The sequence below is a fragment of the Fukomys damarensis genome, unplaced genomic scaffold (assembly GCF_012274545.1).
Source record: "Fukomys damarensis isolate Sample0158 unplaced genomic scaffold, DMR_v1.0_HiC HiC_scaffold_5, whole genome shotgun sequence".
Lineage (NCBI taxonomy): Eukaryota > Metazoa > Chordata > Mammalia > Rodentia > Bathyergidae > Fukomys > Fukomys damarensis.
The window spans coordinates 79,330,795-79,352,648 of NW_022900917.1; the positions used below are offsets into that span (position 1 = coordinate 79,330,795).

At 38.0% G+C, this 21,854-nt stretch overlaps 1 non-coding gene across 1 annotated transcript; it reads right to left on the reverse strand.

The window, feature by feature from the left end:
- Window positions 1-5,659: 5,659 nt before the first annotated feature.
- On the reverse strand, window positions 5,660-5,842 carry LOC117285073. Its single transcript, XR_004516082.1, has one exon. It is a non-coding gene; the product is annotated as a U2 spliceosomal RNA (small nuclear RNA).
- Between the last annotated feature and the right edge of the window lie 16,012 nt (window positions 5,843-21,854).

The window sequence follows — 21,854 nt, forward strand, 5'->3', positions numbered from 1 at the left end:
TTTTTTTTTTTTTTTCAGATCGCCGCAGCACTATGAGATGGAGTAACTGCTCCGGGCATCTCTGGGCACTCCTGAGGAGAGGATGTTGAGGTCAGAGGAGATCTTAACTCAATACCAGTTGCAACCTTCTTTGATGAATGTCAGGAATCTGTTCATAACGATTAATGAATTTCATCAATTTCCACAGAATGTTATATCTGGAAAGAGAATCATTACTTAGTTTAAATTGGCAGGTACTTACGACAAATACCATGCTGGGATCCATATAAAGGGGAAGGGATCTGGGAATCGGAGGGAAACTGGGGGAAGGGAAAACGAACGTGAAGGAAAAAGATCAAGGTTTACAATGTGTGTGCCTGAGTTTCCCAGGATGAATGTATTTACTATATGTCACAAACATATCAATAAAACAAGGGGAAGAAAACGAACAAAAACAATGAAAAGGAAGAACGTATTGATCAAGGTAGGGTATCTTCCTTCAAGGACACCCCACCACCTAGGGGAGAATGGTTGTGCCAATGGTACAGCTGTTTTCAGTGCAGGAAATTCCTGGGTGTGCACAGAGTAATTATCTACTCTTCGAGAGTAAGATCCAGCGAGTTTATTTTCAGCACTTCAGCCTTAAACACAGCAGCCTTGAGCCTCTCTGGTATTGAGCTCTTGATGTACAGCAAGTGCACTGAAGAAGTGAATTTCAGCTTTATTTAATTTGAACTAATTTAATTTAAATTTTAAAAACTCTGATACCCAGCCCACTATTGGGAAGCATTTAATTATGTTCATGACTACGCGGGCTTGTCGATTTACATTTCCAACTGCAACTTTTAGGAAATCTAAACACAGATCATGTCTTCCCTGTGAAAACACAGCACCCAGACTGACTTGTGCTAGAAGTGTCAACTACACATTGATTTCTAAGACAGCACAGTGAAAATGAAAGCAAGCTGCATCCATAAATTTTTTATAAGTATCACATGTTAAAGTGATCACAACTTGTCTAGATTGGGTTAAAAAAAAACACACCATCAGAAGTTAATTTGCTTTTTTCATCTACTTCTTAAGCACATAACTATTAGGAATGTTTCAGTTACAGATGGGGCTGTGGTGGCTTGGTGTTGGGGTGCTGGAGGAGCTGGTGCTCGCACGGCTGTTACAGCCGATGCATCTGGCCAAACCAAGACTCCGTGACTCATGGTAAGAATTTCTCCCCATGTCTCCTGCCTCACGGCCCTGAGTGTATGGAGCCAGTCAGTGGCCAAGAGAAAGCAGCAGATCCTGAAGCCTACTAAGGTCACCTCAGACCAGGCAGCTAACTTCTGCACAAATGCATTTAAAACGCCTCATTTGTACTCATAAAGATGCTGCATTCCAGACAAGTGAAATTCTTTCTCTGGATTAGTAAACATTATTGATAATGAAAAGACCAAAGGGTAAGGGTCAAATACTCATTGCACAAAGTAGATTAACATTTTATCTCGAAATAAATTACTGATATTTCTGGGGGGAAAACTCTCCAAAGCTACTAGTATTTATTTAGACGACTACTTTTATGCTTAATAGTCTTTGTAAAAATTATCTTATCCTTATTAGAATTGAATTTGCTAGCAACTCGCCTGCTCAGGAGAGAGCAGGGGTACCTGTTATAGCACCAAGGAGGCTTGGAAACGGCCCTTGGCCTAGAAAGTGAGGCAACACCGCCACCTAGCGGTATTTTTGCCTGATTGTCCACAGTGGGCCAGGCCATTAGCTCTGCCCAAGCCTCCTGGCCAATACTGACGCTGTAACGTGAAAGTGCGAACTAGCAGCGGCAGCCGGAAGAAAGTAACTAGGGGAGAGAACGTGCGCAGATTTAGAAAGCTACCTTACCACTACAAAACATTTTAAATTTAATTACAGATGTTTGGAAAACTCCTACGGTTCGTGCAGGCGTGGTCTTAAATGGAAGGTACACTTAACTAAGATTTGTAAAATGACACCATGGGAAATGTTAGGCGCTCACACTTACACTATTAAGATCTATCTCTACAGAAAAGCGCCGAGTGTTAATCACTGCATCAAATCTTTCACTGGGATTGCTAAGATCCGTTACCTGTATGTGGTAATGAAATATGTTTAAGGAAACAGGGAGTGAGTTAAAACTGTGGTGCCCACAGGGAACCAGACATTGCCCTCAGTCTCATTTAACCCATGATGACCTCTTTCTAGGCTGAAGCTTATTATTATTTTGCAGACAAGAAAACTAAGGTGCACAACCATCACATAAGCTTTCTGTTATAGTTTAGATCTCAAATGGCCCCCAAACGCTCATGTGTTTGGAAGATGATTGGGTTAGAGGCTAGTTTCGCTGGCTTGCTGCTGTGAGTGGGGTCTAGTTCGAGGAGACCGGTTACGGCTTTGCTCTCTGCTCCATCAGCCGTGAAATGAGCAGCGTTTCCTCTGCGTGTGCACCTCTGCCTTGCTGTTTCTCCTTTGGAGCCAGCAGATCACGGACTGGTACTTCAGCCAAAAAAAAATTTAAATTGTGGGTTGTCGGGTGTTTTGTCCCAGAAAATAGGAAAATATCTAAGACGTCTGTCCTAGGACAAATAGCTGGCAAGTGTCGATCCATGAACTCAACCTTGGTTCGTCTCACAGTAAAGCACTTTCTCTGGTAAAATATTAATTATCTGAGTGTAACTTAGTAAAAGAGAGGGTGCTTAGCATGGACGAGGTCCCAAGTTCAATCTTTTGCCCTGAGATAATAATAATAAGTCGTAATACTAATAATGATAAGAATTATTATATTATAGGTTTTAGTGACGGAAACTACATATGGAGTCTGAAGTATGCACCTACTCGAAAATTTGCATACAGTAATTAATTCAATTATGTTTTCCACCAATGACAGCACAAACTGGCTACTACTTTCTTCTCACCGAGGAGCGGTCTAAATGGGCCCACTAAAATGGGTCAGATGATCACACGTCTATTCAACAGCATCTTCCCGCCCGTACACTGGTCTGCCCTGTGAAATCCTTCTCTTGGTGATACTCCTCCAACAGTCTTCTATTCTGTTACTGACTTCTCATCGTGGTCTTTGTGAACCTGTTTCATTTCCTTCGAATGTGACCAATTAATCCCCCCAGGGATACAGTCAAAGATAATGTCCTTCTGATATGGTTCTTGAAAGCTGAACAAAAATTGAATTGATAAAAAGGATCAAATGTGGTTGAAGCACTGGAAAGTCTCTCCTTTTTTTTTAGTCTCCTTTGTCCATAGGCACAGAGTCTTACCTAAACCCCTGTCAGATTATAGAGATGCTGGTCATGTTTGCACGAACGCTTGTTCATTTTGTCATTTTCAACCAAACTTGGATTTCCTCACTGCAGAAGAACTGGAATTTGTATGATCATTGAGTTGCATACAGGGGCTCATTAAAGGTGCTTTGCAAATACATTATGAAAGCCTGGCTTAGAAGAGGGCATTAAGAAATAGAGGGTTAAATTAGGAGACATATACTGAAATGTCCAGAAGAGCGTAGGTATTTGTAGATAAATAAGCTCTTTAAACATCCCTGAATTAACTGAAACTCAGGTATGTTTTTAAAGGTGAATTTGGTTTTACTTTTCAGAATTAATCCACATCCTTTTTATGTCTTCCATGCATAAGAGAAAGCAGCAGGATATTTCCACATATAAAAATAACAAGAAATAAATCCACTGGAAGCATAGAGCACAACTGGAATATGATTTCTTTAAAGAAAAGGGCTGACTAACCAAAGGAAATCTATAGATACGTTTACAAAGGTAGAAAGATATGTATTGCATAATGGCTGATTTTTAAAATATTTTGCATACACCTGAAATTTCCAAAAAAGATACCTCACTGGTTTAGATGAGACTAATAATTTACTGATATATTCATATATACTTTTGGTCCTCTTCTGAATTGGATCTTGATGGATAGGTGTAATTTGAGTGCACATAGTCTGGGATATTCATTTAACAGCCTCAGTGAGAAACCCTAATGTTCTAGTAAGCTGTTGTGTCATTTTTCACATAAGGATTTATTTAACAACCAAGTTAAGATAAAGAACTAAAAAGTGTGTCCCTTCAAGAACTGTAATTCTGCCCTCTCCTAATGGACATGGTGCTTTTAGAGACAAACTGATTTTTTGAATTTTTTAGGAGGCAAATGATTAAAAACATCAGGAAAATTCATTCACGCCCCCCACCATTTGATCATTGGGTGGGCAGTTGAAGTGGCAGTATTTTATTTTCCAATTGTTTCCTACTAGCATATAGGACGGTAACTAATTTTAAATAACCTGTGTGACTACATCCATAGTGATTTCTAGTGGGTTTGTTTTTTACATTTTTGTTCTATTTTGCTTTAGATTACATGGGAATTTCTATGTACCCATCTTATCTTCAAATAGGAACAATTGCATTTTTCCTTTTACTGACTATAAGCTTTTTCTTTGTTTTAAACTGCAATAATTTCTAATATTTTCAGTGGAATGTTGAATTGAAGGAATTTGTCTTCCAAAAGAGGAAGAAAAGACTTAGCTGTCTTGTCCCTAAAATCAGAGGGATATAGTTGTCTGTCACTTTCAGTTTTGCACTGAACTTTCATCTATGCCTTCCAAAAGTCGTCGTCCTACTATTATTAGTTTGCATAAATAGAATGTTTAAAATGATCTTTTTGTGCCTCTTTATAGGATTTTTTCTCTTTATACTATTAATAAAATAAATTATATCAATTCACTTTAAAATAAATTTAAACCAACTATACATTGCTGGCTTAAATAGCATGTGATCATGATATATTTCAACATAGTTAGGTTCTATTGGCAAATACTTCCTTTTTGTTAGACTTATGTAGGATATGTGACTGTAATTGTCTTTCTCCCCCACCCCTTTTTTATTGTGTGTCATTTGGTGTTAGGGAAACAAGTCTAAAAACTAGTAGAACAATGATTGCTTTCCCTGTATTTTATATATTTCAGTCTTACCTTTCTATCCTTGAATGTTAGGTAATATTTGCCAGAGGTAACAAATTGTCCTAGACTCATCTTGTTGGGATAGTTTTGGTAAGAAATTCAACTTCCTCAATAAATGTTTTTTAAAAGTCCCTCTCATGTTCTTTTTAATGCTACATTTTTCAATATAACATCTTCTTATTGGTCAAAAGAGCCCGTGTAAAATGGTTGATGTAGTTTTCACCCTCTTTTTTACTCATAGCATTTGTTGAGATAATACCTTTCTCACTCCTGGCATTTATCACTTGAGTTCTCTCCATGTTGTGATCAGTACAGTTTGACAATTTCACTAGTATTTTCCTGCTGATTTGTTAATTCTTCGTCATTTTCTTTTTCACTGATTCATCCTCTTAATTATTTATTTTCTTCTATCTATGGGGCTTTCTGATTTATTTTATTTTTCCCTCTTGCTGATTCACAAATTATGTATTTTATGCACTTCTTTCATTGTAATAATTATACAGTCTTGGAGCTCAAAGCTTTCTGTTTAATTTCCCATACAATATTATTTTGGAAGTACTTACAAATATGTTCTTAATTTCCAGATACTTAGGACTTTTCCAATACTGTGTTGTGATTTAAGCTGTACTTGATTCCACTGTGTCAAAGAGTGCACTTTGTTCGACTCTGGCATTGTTTTAGGGATGCACCTTTCTTGGAGGTACTGCAATTCCAAGTCTATAGGTGAAGTGGACAGAGCAATTTCATCTCCCAGAGCCCAAAATCCATTTAATAGATTGCCCTGGGCAGAGGAAGCATCAGATAGTAAACTCTAAGAATAGGTACTACATTTGATTTTTAACCAAAAGGCAAAGAAGCTATTGCATGATTTTGGTTTTTAAAGAAGTTTGGCCCTTGTTTTATGGCCTGTCATAGAAACTATCATGGGAAATATACCGTGAACACTTTAAAAGAATGAGCATCCTGCATGGCTTGGACTGTGAATTTTAATTAGCTCGAGACAATTTGTTCGCCTCAGATCTTAAGCGTCATTGCTGATTTCTGCTTACCATTGCATCAGTCATTGACAGAGGGAATTACAAGCAATTATGACAGTTGTGGACTCCTGTGTTTCTCCCTCTAACCCTGTGTACTTTGCTTTATTTAATTTGGTCCTGTGTAGTAGGTGCATAGAGAAGTGTACCAGTTATGTGCTCCTCGTTGTTCTTTTTCTCAATGTGACATTCTCTTCTTCACCTCTGTAAATTCTTTTCTCAACCTCAGTAATATCTGTATTAAAAAACAGCCATGCTGAATATTGTTGGGCCTCGCTCTGCACGGTTATGGTTTCACATCGTAAGTTTCATTTGCTCTCTGTTTTAGTAAATTAAGTACCCTTTGTTAGCAGGTGATAGTATTATGTTTTTGATTTTGTTTTGTTTTACTTTCTTGATCTGTGCTTTTTCTTTAGAGTATTTAAACAATTAAAACCTAATACATTGCATAAAATAATTACTGATATGGTTGAATTTTAGTCTATCACTTTACTGTTTTCAATTTCCCTCAAATTTGACTCTTTTATGCATCTGTACTTTTTGTATTGGATTCTTGGAGTCAGTTTTGGTGTTCCATTTTAATTTTTTTATTGCCATTTTCGTTGTCTTTTTTTGTTGTTGTTGTGCTATGTATGTTTATCCTTTCACAGTGTACTCAGAGACAGTATTTTACCACTTCATATAAAATGTGGAAAAATGGCAAGACAAAATATTTTGTATCCCTCTAATAGGCATTGATATTTGCTTTACCCTTGTGATATGCGCTCTATCTACATACACTCAAAGCCTGCTGCAAAATGGAATGCTATCTTTAAATCCTATACATGTTTTAAATGGGTGAACAGATAGCATATTACTTATAACATTTACTTAGATGTTTGTCTTCTCTCCTGATATTTATTTTCAAAGATATGTGCTGCCCTCTGGCATGTTTCCCTTCTCATTCAACACCTTGTAGAACATTTTATTCCACCTTCACACGTTCTTACTTATTCTTTATCTGAGATTTTTTTTACTTTAATTCTGAAGAATATTCTGGATACAACAGTCTGGTGTGGCATAGCTTGCTTTGATTATTTGTAAGATTTTTGTTGTTGTTGTTATTGTTCTGGCCTTTGAGTTTCCTGACAGGCTTCTACAGTTGTTCAAGTCAGTGATTTCTATATGCAAATTGCTATCTGTTGCAACTGCTTTCAAGATTTTGTCCTCATTTTTAATTTTTAGCATTTTAATATGATGTGTCTAGAAATGGTTAATTTTGAGGTACTCTGTGAGAGGTTCGTCAAAGTTCTGAAAACCCTGGAGACAAAACTTTGAGTGGATTTGGAAATAAATCTGCAATTATTTTTCAATAGTTTTAAATATACTAACAAGACATTTCCTCTCTATTATTATTATTTTAATAGGATGAATATTAGGCATTTTGAAAATTTCCCACAAGCCCCTCAGCCTGATCTTTTTTAATTTTTTTGACATTTTTTTCTCTGTTATTCACAGTGGATAATATTTGTTGATTCATTTTCAGATCGATTTCATGTTCTATTACTCATTCTCCTACTAAATCCAAAAAGTTCATTTTTATTTAAGATTGTGTATCTTTTTCCCTTCAAACCTTTTACTCTGTTCTTCTTACTAAATTTTATTTCTGATTTAAGATCTTCTCCCTTTGCATTTCATATGAATGTGTACTTCTTTACTTTATAGAGAACAGTTAGTATAACCGATTTAAAGTCTTTTTAGTTTTTGCAATTTCAATACCTGATCATTTTGGGGTTAGTATCTGTTGACTGCTTTTTCACTGAAGAATCTTATTTTTTCTGTATTAAGTAATTTTAAATTTTAAGGCCACAAATACTACATTCCTCTTGGGAAGTGGGTACCTATAGATGAGACATCTTAAATCTCTTTTCACCCCCTCACCCCAACCTCACTCATTCTCTCTGTATTCTTCCTTTTTCAAAAGATTTGCCTTCCTTATTTTACTTTGCTTTCTATCATGGGCTCTTCATATAAGAGAAACCATGTAATGCTTAACCTTGTGAATCTCATTTATTTTATCTAACATTATGAGCTCAAGGTAAAAAAAAAGAATCTCGAACTCAAAAAATTGTTGATATAGTGAGTGCAATTTTGTGTAACTACTATATCCTGTTATAATCCTATGCAGAATACTGATGTTTCTCTCTTTTAAAAGATCAACACATAGGTTCAGATCCCAAATTCCAATTCATCATCTTGCTGTAATGCCACACATCTTGGGCAGGTTTCTGCAAGTTTGAGTTTGACTTGTGTGTTTGAATACAGAAGACAGTCTGACACGTAAGTCCTTGTGTTGGTAACAGTGATGATCCCTAAGCCCTTGGTTCACTGGTTTAGTTCTTCTCTACACTTTTATACTTGTGAGGTTCATTTGAGAGTGGGCAGTGGTTCAATTTTCCAAATCTGAGTTACAACTCTTTTGGATCTCTTTCACATATGCATCCGTAGGAGACGAGGTGAGGCTCAAATATTTGCACAGTTTTAGCAGACCCATTTCTCTGGCTGCAAATAATCTCCAGTTATTCCCCACAGCAGCCAGTCTCCATGACCCATTTTTGTGTTTTCTTCCCCCTGGCCACATATGGAGGTTCCTTTCTAGCTTTAGCCAGCATAGCTACTACCATCTCATCAACTGAGGCTGAACTGTGGGGCAAAGCTTACAAAATAAAGAAGGAATAAAAAAGGAAAAAAATTAGAACTGCACACTAAGAAGGCCTCTTGTGCACATTTTGAATTTTCTCTGACATTCACTTTTTTCTTCCTTTATATAGAACAAAGATACATTTTTTATCTTTTTTTTTAATCTTTCTGTTGTATTACAATACCAATATAACCAGATAGTAAAACCTTGGTTTGTGAGAATAATTCATTCCACCAGTAATCCAAAAATAGTTGTACATTGAAGAGAGGGAGAGAGAGAGACAGAGAGAGGAGAGAGAGAACAGCTGTGATCATGTGCCATGTGCCATTTGGCATATGCATTTTGGTTTATAAACTGACAGCACTGCTGTAGAAAGTGGGAAAATGAAGCAGTGCATTAATAAAAGGCCTTCTAGTGAATATTTCAATTTGGATTATCCTACTTGTTGACATTGTATATTTGTGAAAACAAAGTCCCAGCTTTGCCTTACTTCCCGCTGTGCAATTCAAACTTACTTTTAGAGAAAAGAAACAAAGAAAAATATTTCCCCAAAACATAAATGTATTCAGGAAAAGGATGAGCATTTCCTATGACGTAGACAATTACTCTTTGGGACACAATTTTAACTAGAGAGTGTTCTGTAAATTGTACCACAGTTGCTTCTCCTGTAGACCTTAGCTCATTTCCTTCTTTGGTCGTAACACGTGTGTATGTGTGTTTGTGTGTGTGTACAGCTTGTGTACTTGAGTGAGTTTTCAGATACTTTCAAAAAGATGTGATAAACATAAGGTAGCTCCTTTTGTCAATTTTTGTCATTAAAATGTTTTTTGAGCCTGCTAAAAGCAATATTCCGACTAATTAAAATTTTAATAAATAACAGCAATATATTTAAAAAGTCAATAACCATAATATATTAAAAGTCAAATTATAATTCAAGGAATTTAATAAATTAGGACATACTAAACAGTAAACTCTTTAGTAAATTATGCAGGAATATTTCTGAATTGCTTACTATAATTTAGACAATGCCAGAGATTAAAGTACACTGTGTAATTTAGTTTGTAGTTTGAGGGCATAACAGAGAGAAGAAAAACACAGCTTATATTACTTTCAGCTTAATATGGTATTTGCTTTACTTCATAATTATGTGTAAACATATTTATTTATTTATTTATTATTACTTTTTTCTATTAGGTTTGGACTTAATGCATTGTATTTGAAAATAAATATATTGTATTTGAGTATATTATATAATATATAATATATTGTATAATATATAATATATTGCATATATTGTATAATATATTATATTTGAAACAGAAGTGAAAATCAAAATTTCACTTGGAAGTACATCTGCTTTCCCACAGCTCTTATCTATGTCTCAAGACTGTTTATAGTATTATTTCTACTTGTGCATTTATTTTAAAATTATGTCTTTAAAGCTTTTGTATCAAAGGGCAATGCTAGTTGCTGGTAAAACAATTAGAAATAATGTATCATTAATGTGTGTGTGTGTGTGTGTGTGTGTGTGTGTGTTTGTGCTTGTGTGTGGAGGTGGGTGTCTTAAGAGGGCAAAATAAGACACAATCGGGAAAGTGCTTTAATAGAGATGCTTAAGCATTTGACAGTTCTCCTTCGAGTATGGAGCAAAATGTCAGGAACACGGAAATATATTCTCCGTCTGCTAAAAGGAACCAAGTTGATGCTGGGAACCATGTAGCAGTTTAAGCATATTAATTCAGAGGAAGAAGCACAGAGATGCTGATTAAACAGTTTCCACAAGAAAATATGTTTTATATTTCTTCAACCTGACTTGGTATTAAGTTAAGATGTAAGCATCAACCCAATTTTTCAGTCCATCTGCAATCCAATATAGATGTTCATGCACGGTTGAATCGCAATTACTCTGATGCACCTTCAGAGCTGAGATACGTGTTAACCCCGTGTTCTAATTTACCAAGTATTAGCATTTCTCTACCAGTGATAGCGGTGTTTTTCCCTTAGTTGGGGCCTGTGTACTCCAATGTCAGCTTCACCCTTCCCCTTTCTTAAGGTACAATGAATGCAATCTGAACACTCGGGACACAATATGTGGATTTCTCAAAGCTTTTTAAAAAAATATTACAGCTGCCTCTACATGATGAGTAGAATTCACATTGAAAGAGCAGAAAGGCAAAAATTTCGCAGTATTGTGAGGTTTTAGAAAGTCACAGCAAAAATCATGGTTGTGTCTTTGTCCATCCCATGGATCACTGTACCTAGTACATGACACCTTTTAGCCACTGGGTAATTATTTGACCAAAGATGGAAGCAACATAGGCAAAAAGATAAATACAGTGGATACTTGACTTATAAACTTAATTTATTCTCAGGGGCTGATTGTAATTCCAGTTGGTCAATTGAAGATCTAGGCTCCTCTACACTGCCTTCTCTCTCTTATATACAGGCAGATCTCAGTGGCCTCAGAGAGAGACATTGGCCTACAATATTTCAATTAACCCCACACAGTAAAGGATATTGTAAAGTCCTTCCAGAACCCTTTAAGAGTGAAATCTCTAACTGAGATCATCTGGAAGCACAAGTGACTGCCATTTGGATCATAACTCAAGACTTTAGTCATAAGTTGAAACTAAAATATCACTTGTGACCCAAATTGTTCACATGTCAAGCCATTCATAAATTGAGGATCCACTGTACATTCTTCTCCTTAGGTAGCTGCTATTTTGGAGAGAAAAACAAGTAGGCAGATGATATTTCTGCAATGGGAAAGACCACGTCACCAAATTCAGTGGTTTGCATAACGGCTTTAACTTTTCCTTCTTCCATTCCTGTTAGCGACTCAGCTGTAGTATGATTCATCTGGCTTGAACATGGCTCCCAAGGTGAATTCTGTCCAGGTCTGTCCCACTTGTCCTATTCTTTGAGAATAAAGGGCAAAATGTGACATGAATTTTTCACTGAAAGAAAAAAGATGGGCAGTTCTAATCACACAAATACCTAAGACCTAGTTAGGCATTTAGTTGTGTCTATAATAACCCTTGAGACAAGTGTGTCACTGGCCACATCCACAAACAATGGACAAGTGAAATATTCTCCACTCACTATCGGCCCATAGTAAGTTTGTGCATATATAACCCTTATATATTACAGGGGAGTAAAAGGCATTGAACTATTGCTCAATCTACAGTGTGTCTTGGGATGTTAACTTTTTAAACAAAATATCTGAAAATAGAATTCGCAAATAAAATGAAGTGGTAAAAAAGGAATCGCAAAATGAAATATAGTTTTAAGATTTATTATCTTTGCTTTGTCAGCACATCTATTTAACCCTCTTCCCTCACTTAAATAGATTTTATAATCTAGGCTTTAATACTGTTTAACATTTAAAGCACCTGACATATGGCAATGTCTCAACAGTTGTTCATTCTCCAAATCCTGAGCTTAAAGACAAAGCTATATTTGACTTTAGAACCTGTTATTTTTTTAGAACCTGTTATTTTAATCAGAAGGAAAAGTTATTTCATAAAATTGATGGTTCCACTGCTATCATCAGAGCTAGTTTAATTCTTCCAACTGAAATATTTATCAGTATATTAAGGTGTCAGTGACAGAATTCTTCAGAATCTTTTTTTAATTCCTCTAAGGGTGAGCAGGTGTATTTTGGAAATGCCCTCCTGTGTGGACTCATTTCAGAACATAGCTACTGCCATGTTAAGCATGGGGCCCCTCTCAGTTACATGGCACAGACCTATCTTGCAAGATGGTCAAAGCTGTCAATCTATATGTTTAGGGAGACAGGAAATCCAGATACTGGTTAGGGCTGGCAAACTATGCTCTACCCAACCCTTCTGATTTGATGCTGCAATCCTGCCTCTGGCTCTCCTTTTAGCAGATCCAGTGCTGTGTGTTTCTCAAACTAGTTTATTTTTATTATGAACAAACAAGAAGACTTTCAGAAATCAAGGGCAGAATGCACAGATAAAAGGTTTGTCAGGCAGCTAATATCCCTGAAAACCAGTTTCAAATTTGGCTACATCAGACATTACCTGCACCAGAGCTCGGGATGAAGTTGAACAATGGATAGATACATTTGTCTCATCAAGCGGAAGAAAGTCAGTTCTTCATGCTAGCGAACATTGGACCATGTTTTTTGGCCCTCCATGCAGGAATTCAGAGTTTCTATGGGACCTTAAATCCTCTATGGCTCCTCTAGGCCCCTGGAAAATAAAAGTCAAGTATGAGAGTCCCTTTTGTGTCCTGCCACCGCCTCCCATGTATAACGAGGAGTTAGAGCCATGCCCAGCTTCTTCCATCCCCAGGAGATTCCCTAAGAAGGGGCAAAGTGGCACAGAAGGATGGATCTTGTCATCTTTCTCTTCTCCTTTCCACCCATGCTATTTTCTTCACTAGAAAAGCCCTTCCTCCTTTCTAATCAAATCCCATTATGTTTTTGACGTTGTCACGGGATAACCACCTCTTCTGCAAGTCATTTTCCCCCAGCACAGGAAAATCTTCTCAGTCCTTCTGAAATCCCGAAGCAATCTACTTTGGCTGACTGAATGCAAGTTTAGCTATCAAAACACTGTGTGGTTTAGCCTTCATTCCCAGACACTTCTAAATTGTAGTTTCCTAATCTGCAAGACCTAGTTTGGAGTGTAATGTCATAAGGGCGCTGTGAGAATTAAATAAGTCTGTAAATATTAAAAAGAAGACCCCACACACACACTCTTCTCAGTCCAATCCCATCCTGCTCTTTCCCAAGACAGAAAAATGTGAAAGGCATGCCTGGCTTTTCATGAGGCAATAGCGTATATAGTAGCTCTCAACAGTGTTATATAATGAATTTAATTAAAATGCCTTCACTAAGGTGTATTTTGGACTATGGTTCAACTGATTCATCTCTTATAGAATATCCTGGGCAGATATTCCTTTGTGCTCCTGAGCACTCCTGTGGCTGCCTCGGGTGATCCAAGTTTAATTAGGGGCCCTGCTCTTGTCCGGCTTTAGTGTACAATGCCTTTCTGTGGTGTTAACAAGGCAAGCAAAAACTCACAGAAAAAAACTGCTAAGGTTTCAGGGACAAGTTAAGAAGAAAAAAATAATTAATTCATTCCCCACATGTTTCCTCTGCTAGCAGTTCCATTTACTTATTTTTAAAGGTTATCACCTGTTTTTCTCTTGTTAAAATAAATTAATGAAAAATTATGTCCAGAAGGCTTTCCTTTGAAAATTGTGCAAAGAAGTCAATTATTCCTGAATGTGAGGGATCTGAAGCTGAGTTTCAGCCAGACAAAGGTAGGTGTAGGGTGAGGAGCAAGGAGGGGAAGGACGTGGCTTTCATCTCAGTGACAAAATCACATGCTTATCACAGTCCTGACAGTTACTCTGATTTGCACATACGTGACAATAAAGCTATGATTTAAAGTGTTGTGTTCATGTTATTTTTTATTCTTATCATTTAATACATACCCAGATAGTTGACATCTCGGAGTGAAGGCAAGTAACCAAGTCTGTATGCAAACATATCCGATTGCCTCCCAGGCGTCCACAGACTTCTGTCTCATGCACAGGTGATACGCTAAGATAGTAGCAGCGCCACAGAGGCCCCTCCTAGTGCGTTCCAATACCTTGTCTTCCTCCCATTCGTTCATCACGTGTCTCTACTTCTGCCTGAAATCTTGTGTCTGTAATCACAGATCCAGAGGATTTCAGAATTAGGAAGAATCAGAAGTAGAAAGGAAGGAGCATCGGGCAGCATGGCCTCAGTATCTGCTGCTTCCTGCTGAGCTAGGTAGCTTAGTCCACAGAGTAGAAGTCCGAGAGAGTGTTCCAGGCTCTCTGGCGAGACACTGAGTAGAGGAGAGCATGCAACTCCACCCTCAGTGAGATATACAGACAGGGCAGGCTCATGGCAGGGCAAATAGTGGGCACATTCACCTCAGGGCCCACTGTTGTGCAGAAGGGGAAACAACACTGAAGCTGCTTTTCATGTAAGTCTCTCTGCTTTCTGCAGTATGTTACCAGAAATGCTAAGCGATGCCACCGATGGGGTATTCTTCCTGGAAGCAACATAAACCAAAGTATTTTGGTTCAAATTTTTACAAACTGCTTCAGTTGCTGCTGAGTTCTAAGTACACAAATGCAAGCACACACACACACACACACACACACACACACATTTTTTTCAGTTGAGCATTTTTTATTATTTACCTTTTTTGTTGTTTGCTTGGCAGTACTGCAGATTAAACCCCGAGAAATAATTCACACTGATCTATATTCCCAGTCCTCTTTCTACTTTTTGAGAAAGGGTCTAGATAAGTCACTAAATCACCCAGGCTGACCTTGAATTTGGAATCTTCCTGCCTCAGCCTCTGAGATTGCGGGGAATCCTGGTTTGTGCCACCACACCTGGATTTATTATTTATCTTTTATTGGACATAGTAGTCTTTGTAGAGGTTAATTCTTAGAATTCTGAGCTGAGAGTCACATCCAGATGGGAAGGGACTCTAAGGCATATCGTGGTTCAAAGGTGACCTTGTGAAGATTCTAAACCACTTGAGCTTGCTGTAGCTGAGTTTTGTGTATCCTTCTCCTGTAACTTATTCCAGCCAGAGAGTCAGGCTGAGCAAGATACCGGGAATGGGAAGGACAAAGAAAAAGAAAGGAGTTCACGGCAATCTTGCCCTTCTTGAGGATCACCTGCCGATTTTGCGTTTAATGTTCAAAATAGTGAGATGGTTTGTGAGCTGTGTAAACTTTATCTTTGGTGAATGCAGCTTTCAGCTTCCATGTGAAATATCGTATTGAGATTAACAAGTTTAAATTTAATTTGGGTCTTATTTCTATCAGCTGATTTAGAATTAAAGGGTGATCCAGAAAATAATGATGGTCAGTCAGAAATAATGTTACTAGAAACAGGGAGGGGTGAATGCGTTCTGGACTCCACAACTTGAGAGTATTCTGAGCCAGCCTCATGGGGGCTTGGAGCTTGAGGCACCCCGATGGGAGGGAGGAGCTGATCACTTTATGGACAGAGAGCAAGAACTGGAGGCCAGGCCAGGAAAGAAATGGGGTGAATTACAGCTGGTGAATCGCGGTGGCAACTTAGTGTGTGGAGTTCTTGGCTCCTTTGAGTATTATGCAAAACCCTGGAGGGCCACTCTGAGAAGAAGCCAATGTTCTGGCCCTCCAGCGAGGGGCAGACAGCAGTCGGATTGCCTGCTCTTGCGAGTATAAAAGCAGCCGGCTCAGTGTCTCAGTGTTCTCACCTCCTTCTGCGCTCATGTTGATTGTCTCTCAGGCACTTCACAAGTTCATCGGGCTGCAAGGCCCTCTCTAGAACTTCACGTTACCATACACGCAGAGCATCAAAATAGGCTATTGGTAGAAGCATAATGTACATAACTTGAGTTCAGGTGGGCATTCTTCTGATTTTAGAAATAAAGAGACTCAAAGGCCGACACTTGCAATGACTTGCCAAAGGTCATTCATGTAAGGAGTGGCTATGGTAGGGTTGTAGCTCGGCTGGCACTGTTCAACATTCAGTTCTCCGAACCAAATCATCACCCCGATCTACAAGACAATGCTGTGTTTTGTAAGATTCCCATATATTTCCCATTGAAGGTTTGGGCTTTAGTAATGTCCCTGTAATAGCTTTACTAATGTTCCATTGGTTCTTCAATATTCAGTGCTGTTTTGTTGCACAGGATCATGTTATCTCTTTAGTCTTAACTGCCTATAGAGTATTTCTATGGTAATAGTTCATATAATTCACGATCAGACCAATTCAGTTAATAGTTGTCTCTCATGGGCTGTGAATATAAAAAAGATCAACATAATAGTTAAATATAATAATCTTTATTGATTTATCAATTGATTTATTTTGATTTCCTTCTTGGGCTAAGCCTAGCCAAGGCCAATATCAGCTTCATGCCTCCTTTAGCCCAGGGAATTTCTATATGCAACTCAGGGAACTTGGCAAAAACATAGGTATTCAGTTGTCCTCACCTTTAGTAATCTTGTCTTGAATGCTGATTTCTAGGTTCTGCTGCCAGGGTCCAAGCTTTTGTTTTCATTGTTTTTCTTTTAGCATTTTCTTAATGTACTTTTTTATTTGTGTTTGCTCTCTGACTTTCAGTCATGAGTGTAATATTCATCTTTTATGCCCCATCATTTCACAGTAAACTTGTCCCATGTATAACAGAACCCTCATATTTCTCATAGTTCTCTTTCCTGACCTTGGCTTCCACTCCATGGAACAAGGTAGACAAGCTCATGCTTCAGAAACAAAGAAGTCCCTAACCCAGTGACTTAAAAGAGCAAAGCCATTTTATTTGCACCCTATATTATTTGCATCTTTTTAGCATAGATGTTTACGACCGAGGCAGAGGGCTTTTTCTGAAATCTATGAGAAGCAAATAAGGTGAAAGTAGTGAGATAACCCACCCTTAAATCTTCAAACTTCATTATTGGCGTGACTGATATAAGTTCTATTCACTTTATTGATCAAATCAACTCATAGGACTTTGCCTAATTTCAGTAGACCCGAGAAAGGTTAGTCCAACTGTGTGCCACCATGGGCAGCCCTGACTACTGTAACGACTATTTCCCAGAATGTCAATTACTGCTGCAGACCAGTGGAGGAAGGGAAGTGACACATTATCCAATTTATAATTTACTTTTTAAAAAGGGTTTGAGTAACAAATTCACAGTGGAACAAAAATAAAAATGAACTTCAATGTATAAAATATTCTCTTTTTTTTTGAAACTGTATCCCAATGCACCAAACTTTTGAATAGTGGTTTTTATAGCCCATTTAATATTCTAGGAATTATAAAAATATTTTAAAACTATAAAATGCTCTACCTACTCTGCAAGCTTTCAGATTTCTGCTCTTTGCTACCAATATTACATGGCTCATAACACATTTTATTAGTAGTCAAGATTGTACATTCCGAGCCCAGGCTGCTTAGTAAATCAGATGCGATATCCACGCTCTTCTTAATTAAGCTTTCTATTTCTTACTCTATTAAATCATCATCAGACCATGGCTTCTACATTTTGAGAATCTGCTGACACTGTGTGACAGAGGGAAGCAAGTGATACTGAATGAAGATGGGGCTTGGGTTGGAGGAAGATTGCGGAGCAGAGTATGTGCTTTCATGATCGAGATCACATTTTCCCAAAGAGAGGAGGGTGAGAGGACAGGTGGATGGTATGAATACAGAGGTCTGGGAGAAAGAGCAATCGTTAGAACACAGGTGTGTCTGTGCACACCTGGATGTGAGGCAAGGGGCATGTGAGAGAGAGGACTGCAGACTTTCTGCAGACTGTCAAGATTTAGTGTGAGCAAGGAAGTGAGGGGACAATTTACGAAAAAAGAATAAGACGGGGCAAGATACTTGAGCTCTTAACATCTTTTCTTGCTCTTTTTAAACTAGAATTTAAGGCCTTCCTTCCTTTCTTCCATCCTTCACTCCTCCCTCCTTTCCTGCTTTATTCCAAGTAATATATTAAAGTAAGTACATTAATATACCTTATTTCAACTAATATTTTGAATAGTTTCTACGGGCCAGGGTCTCTTTTAGGGTTTGAGTTTTAACAGTGAACTCAAAAGTGTAATTATTTGCCCTCTTCAGATGTAAATAGATAGATAAATGACAGAGAGATGTAGAAGATAGATATTTTGAGATAGAAATGTATAAGTACACACACACACACACAGACACAATATACCTTATTTCAACTAATATTTTGAATAGTTTCTACGGGCCAGGGTCTCTTTTAGGGTTTGAGTTTTAACAGTGAACTCAAAAGTGTAATTATTTGCCCTCTTCAGATGTAAATAGATAGATAAATGACAGAGAGATGTAGAAGATAGATATTTTGAGATAGAAATGTATAAGTACACACACACACACACAGACACACATACACAGACAGATAGGACAGAGACAGGAGTTGTTCTTGCATATTGATGTAGCATGTGAGTTTAGAAAGGGAAGCTCATCTGGAGATGAGAGACTGGCAGAGGCTTCAGGGAGGGATAAAGCACCATCATCTGGGCCTTCTAATGAAGAGCATTTCAGTCAGAGGAAATACCAATGGTTACGGTAAGAAGCATAGATATCAAAGATATCTGAAGCCAAAGAAGCAGGGAAGTCATAAGAAGAAGCACAGAAGATGTGATGGGGTACAGTAGATGACAAAACCTATAGAGCCCATTAGGAATTTGTAAAGTTGTATCAAATGCGATAGAATCATTTTGGCTATCTGTGAACAGAAAAAAAAAATGTAATTTTACTTTAACATTATCAATCTGAATGATGGCTAAGCAGATGGAATTTGACAATTCTGAGAAACCTTGAACACCTAGTAGGTACTCAGTGCACATTTGAGAAAAGGAATTATATAAAATATTTATCCATTTCTCTTATTATTTTGTCATGTATAATGTGGAAAACTAATGCAGGGCTGAGGTGTGCTCGATGCCTGTATGCATGGGTTTTCAGCACCTGTCAGACCACAGTTTCCAGCATCTGGTAGCAGGTCTTCTATTCTAGAAGACCCACTGAGAGGAAGAACAAACATGTGACTCAGGCAACCAATCAGAAAACAGTAATCACGATTGCAGTGGAACATAGCCCAGATTGATCCAAAGTTATGAACTTTGCCAGTTTTCCAAGAGCCCGGTTCCAAGAGGAGTCTACAGGTTCAAGGACATACTGTTTGCTCCCCAGAGAATTTTAATAACTTTGGATTTTTGCTTGAGATATTAAGAAGATACAATACTTTCCAGGGCCATTTCACTATACCCTTCTCTCAGCCTATCTGTGCATTCATACATTGGCTTCTGTGTGAATTGGAACTAATCGATTCTACCTGTCATCTCCCATAAAAGCTTTGGACACTGGATCCACATGGCCAACGGGGGGTAAGATTCCAAAGCTAAGAGTTTTGCATCTTCCAAACATACCCAGGCACAATGATAAAAATCCAGTGATGTGAAAGTACCTTTTCTTTGAGGCAGGATGAACTCTGAAGGTTCATATATACTCATATCTCCCTGCAGAATTTGACTGAATATGTGCTTCCTTACAAATCACGATGTGTCTGACTTCTCATCCGATTTAATGATTCCACTCTACCTTTAGAATTTTCTCTTGATCAGACACAAGGAAGCAAAAATAGAAGACAAACAGTAAAATTTGAATTTCAGTCAAATAATACTTTTTGTTGTTGCTTTGTTTTGTTTTGCTGTATTGTTTTTTTGCATAAGTAAGTCTGATGTTATATTTGAGACATAGTTTTATTAAAACACTGCTTGTAGCTCATATTAAATTCAGACTTTACTAGGTGTCCTGTGTTTTATAGAACAACTCTAGCTAGGAAGCTTTCTTCAAAAAATAACCCTCAGCCATATTCTTCTTCGATCAGACCCTGCCTCTGGGAAAATCTCTTCCAAAACAGGCAGCTGAGTTCAGCTTCTGATGTCTACAACCTTGTGAACCTGAGTGAGAAAAAATATTTTCTGTTTCTAGAGTTGTAGCTGTACAACTTGGACAATGTCTAACCCTTATAGTCCCATAAAAAACAACTTCAAACATAAATACCGTGTTAAATATCTTTTACTGAGTTGAGTGCTAGCAGCTTAAATGAGGGCAGCCATGAGGGAGGGGAAAATACCCATTTTCTGTGGATATGTCCTGTACTTGAACTATTAGAAACATACAATGGTAGCTCAGAGCAGGCTGCAGAGTGAAAAGTCCCATCTTCCTGGCATCTCTGCCTTTTTAGGCAATAGACACTAGTAAGAACTGGCAGAGATCTGAAAATTAAGGTACAGATGAAATTGAAAGAAAAAGTCATTAAGAAGACAAAAGTAACATAGCATTTAGTTTTCTTATAAACAATGTGCTTCATGAAAAAGAGGGGAGGAAACACAACCTAGGTCTGATGGAGTGAAGAAATCCTTTCTAGAACTATGAAAGTGTCTGCAGGCCTTGGGGGAAGCATAGCATTTACTGTCTCAGGTCTGTGCAAGTCTTCTTTTGTTAACACTCAGAGCTGAAGGATGATTAGGATTTCTCAGGAAATAGCTACTAGTGAGAAACCAGCAGAAGGGATGTTTCCAGGTGCTTTTGCAATGGAAAGTCTTGAAGACAAATTCAAATATTGAAAGAAAGGGTTTGGACTGGGAGCAAGAGACTGCAGATGTTCTTTGCAACCCATGGCCTTGGAAACAGCTGTTTGCTCAGGGCTGTCTTTGCAGGAAGCAGTTGAGTTGCATGTCTGGGGAGACTTTGTCTTCCACAGTACACAGGCATCTGTAAATTAGTCAGATGAACCACTGCCTGATTCTAGGTAGTCAGTAGGGACTTAGCAGGCTGGGAAATAAATGGAGCCTAAATGGAACATCCAGGCATAGACTGCAAGCCACCGCTCTGCTGGAAAACACAGGTCCCAGTGTCAGTAAAGAATTAAAGAGGCCTCGTCTAAAATAAAAGAGGATGATTTATTTGAAGATGGAGAAGGAGGTAGAGAGATAACAGAGAGCACTCTGAATGAGAACGGAGATTTCAAAGTGAATTGCTCATGGGCTCTGGCCAGCAGATCTCTTTATAAGCTTTCTTCTCCCTGTGTGTGCTCATGGCATCTGGCTGGCTCCCTGGCTTGTCTTTCATCCTAATCTTGGGTTTCTTCTGGCCCCAAGACTTTTCCCTGTCCTTTGGTGGAGGTAATATTATAACTGGTGGGCTTAAAGAGAGGTAGTTTAGGTTTAAGGATTAAAGTTTATGATTCTTATGTTGATCAACAGAACCTAAGGCCTTCCCAGACCTAGTTTCTTCTCCTTTGTCTTCCTTGTTGCTGGAGTCTAGCTATCTTTGTGGTTCTGCTTGTTTGAGTTTAGTTGCCTTTACTTTTTGAGTCTGGCTGCAGAGGTCAAAGTTGTCTATTAATTTTTAATAAAGCTCAATGAGACCTTTGCCCTGCCGTGCCCCTACACTGAATGCCTTTGTTTTACATTTCTTTTAACACAGAAAAAAAATCAGTCTTTGATAGGTTAGGTGAGAAAGAAACTAAGGAAGCTACTTGGTCAACTTCCAAAGTAAAGGGAAAAAAAAAAATCTTGGACGATGACAAACATCATGCCAGGTAG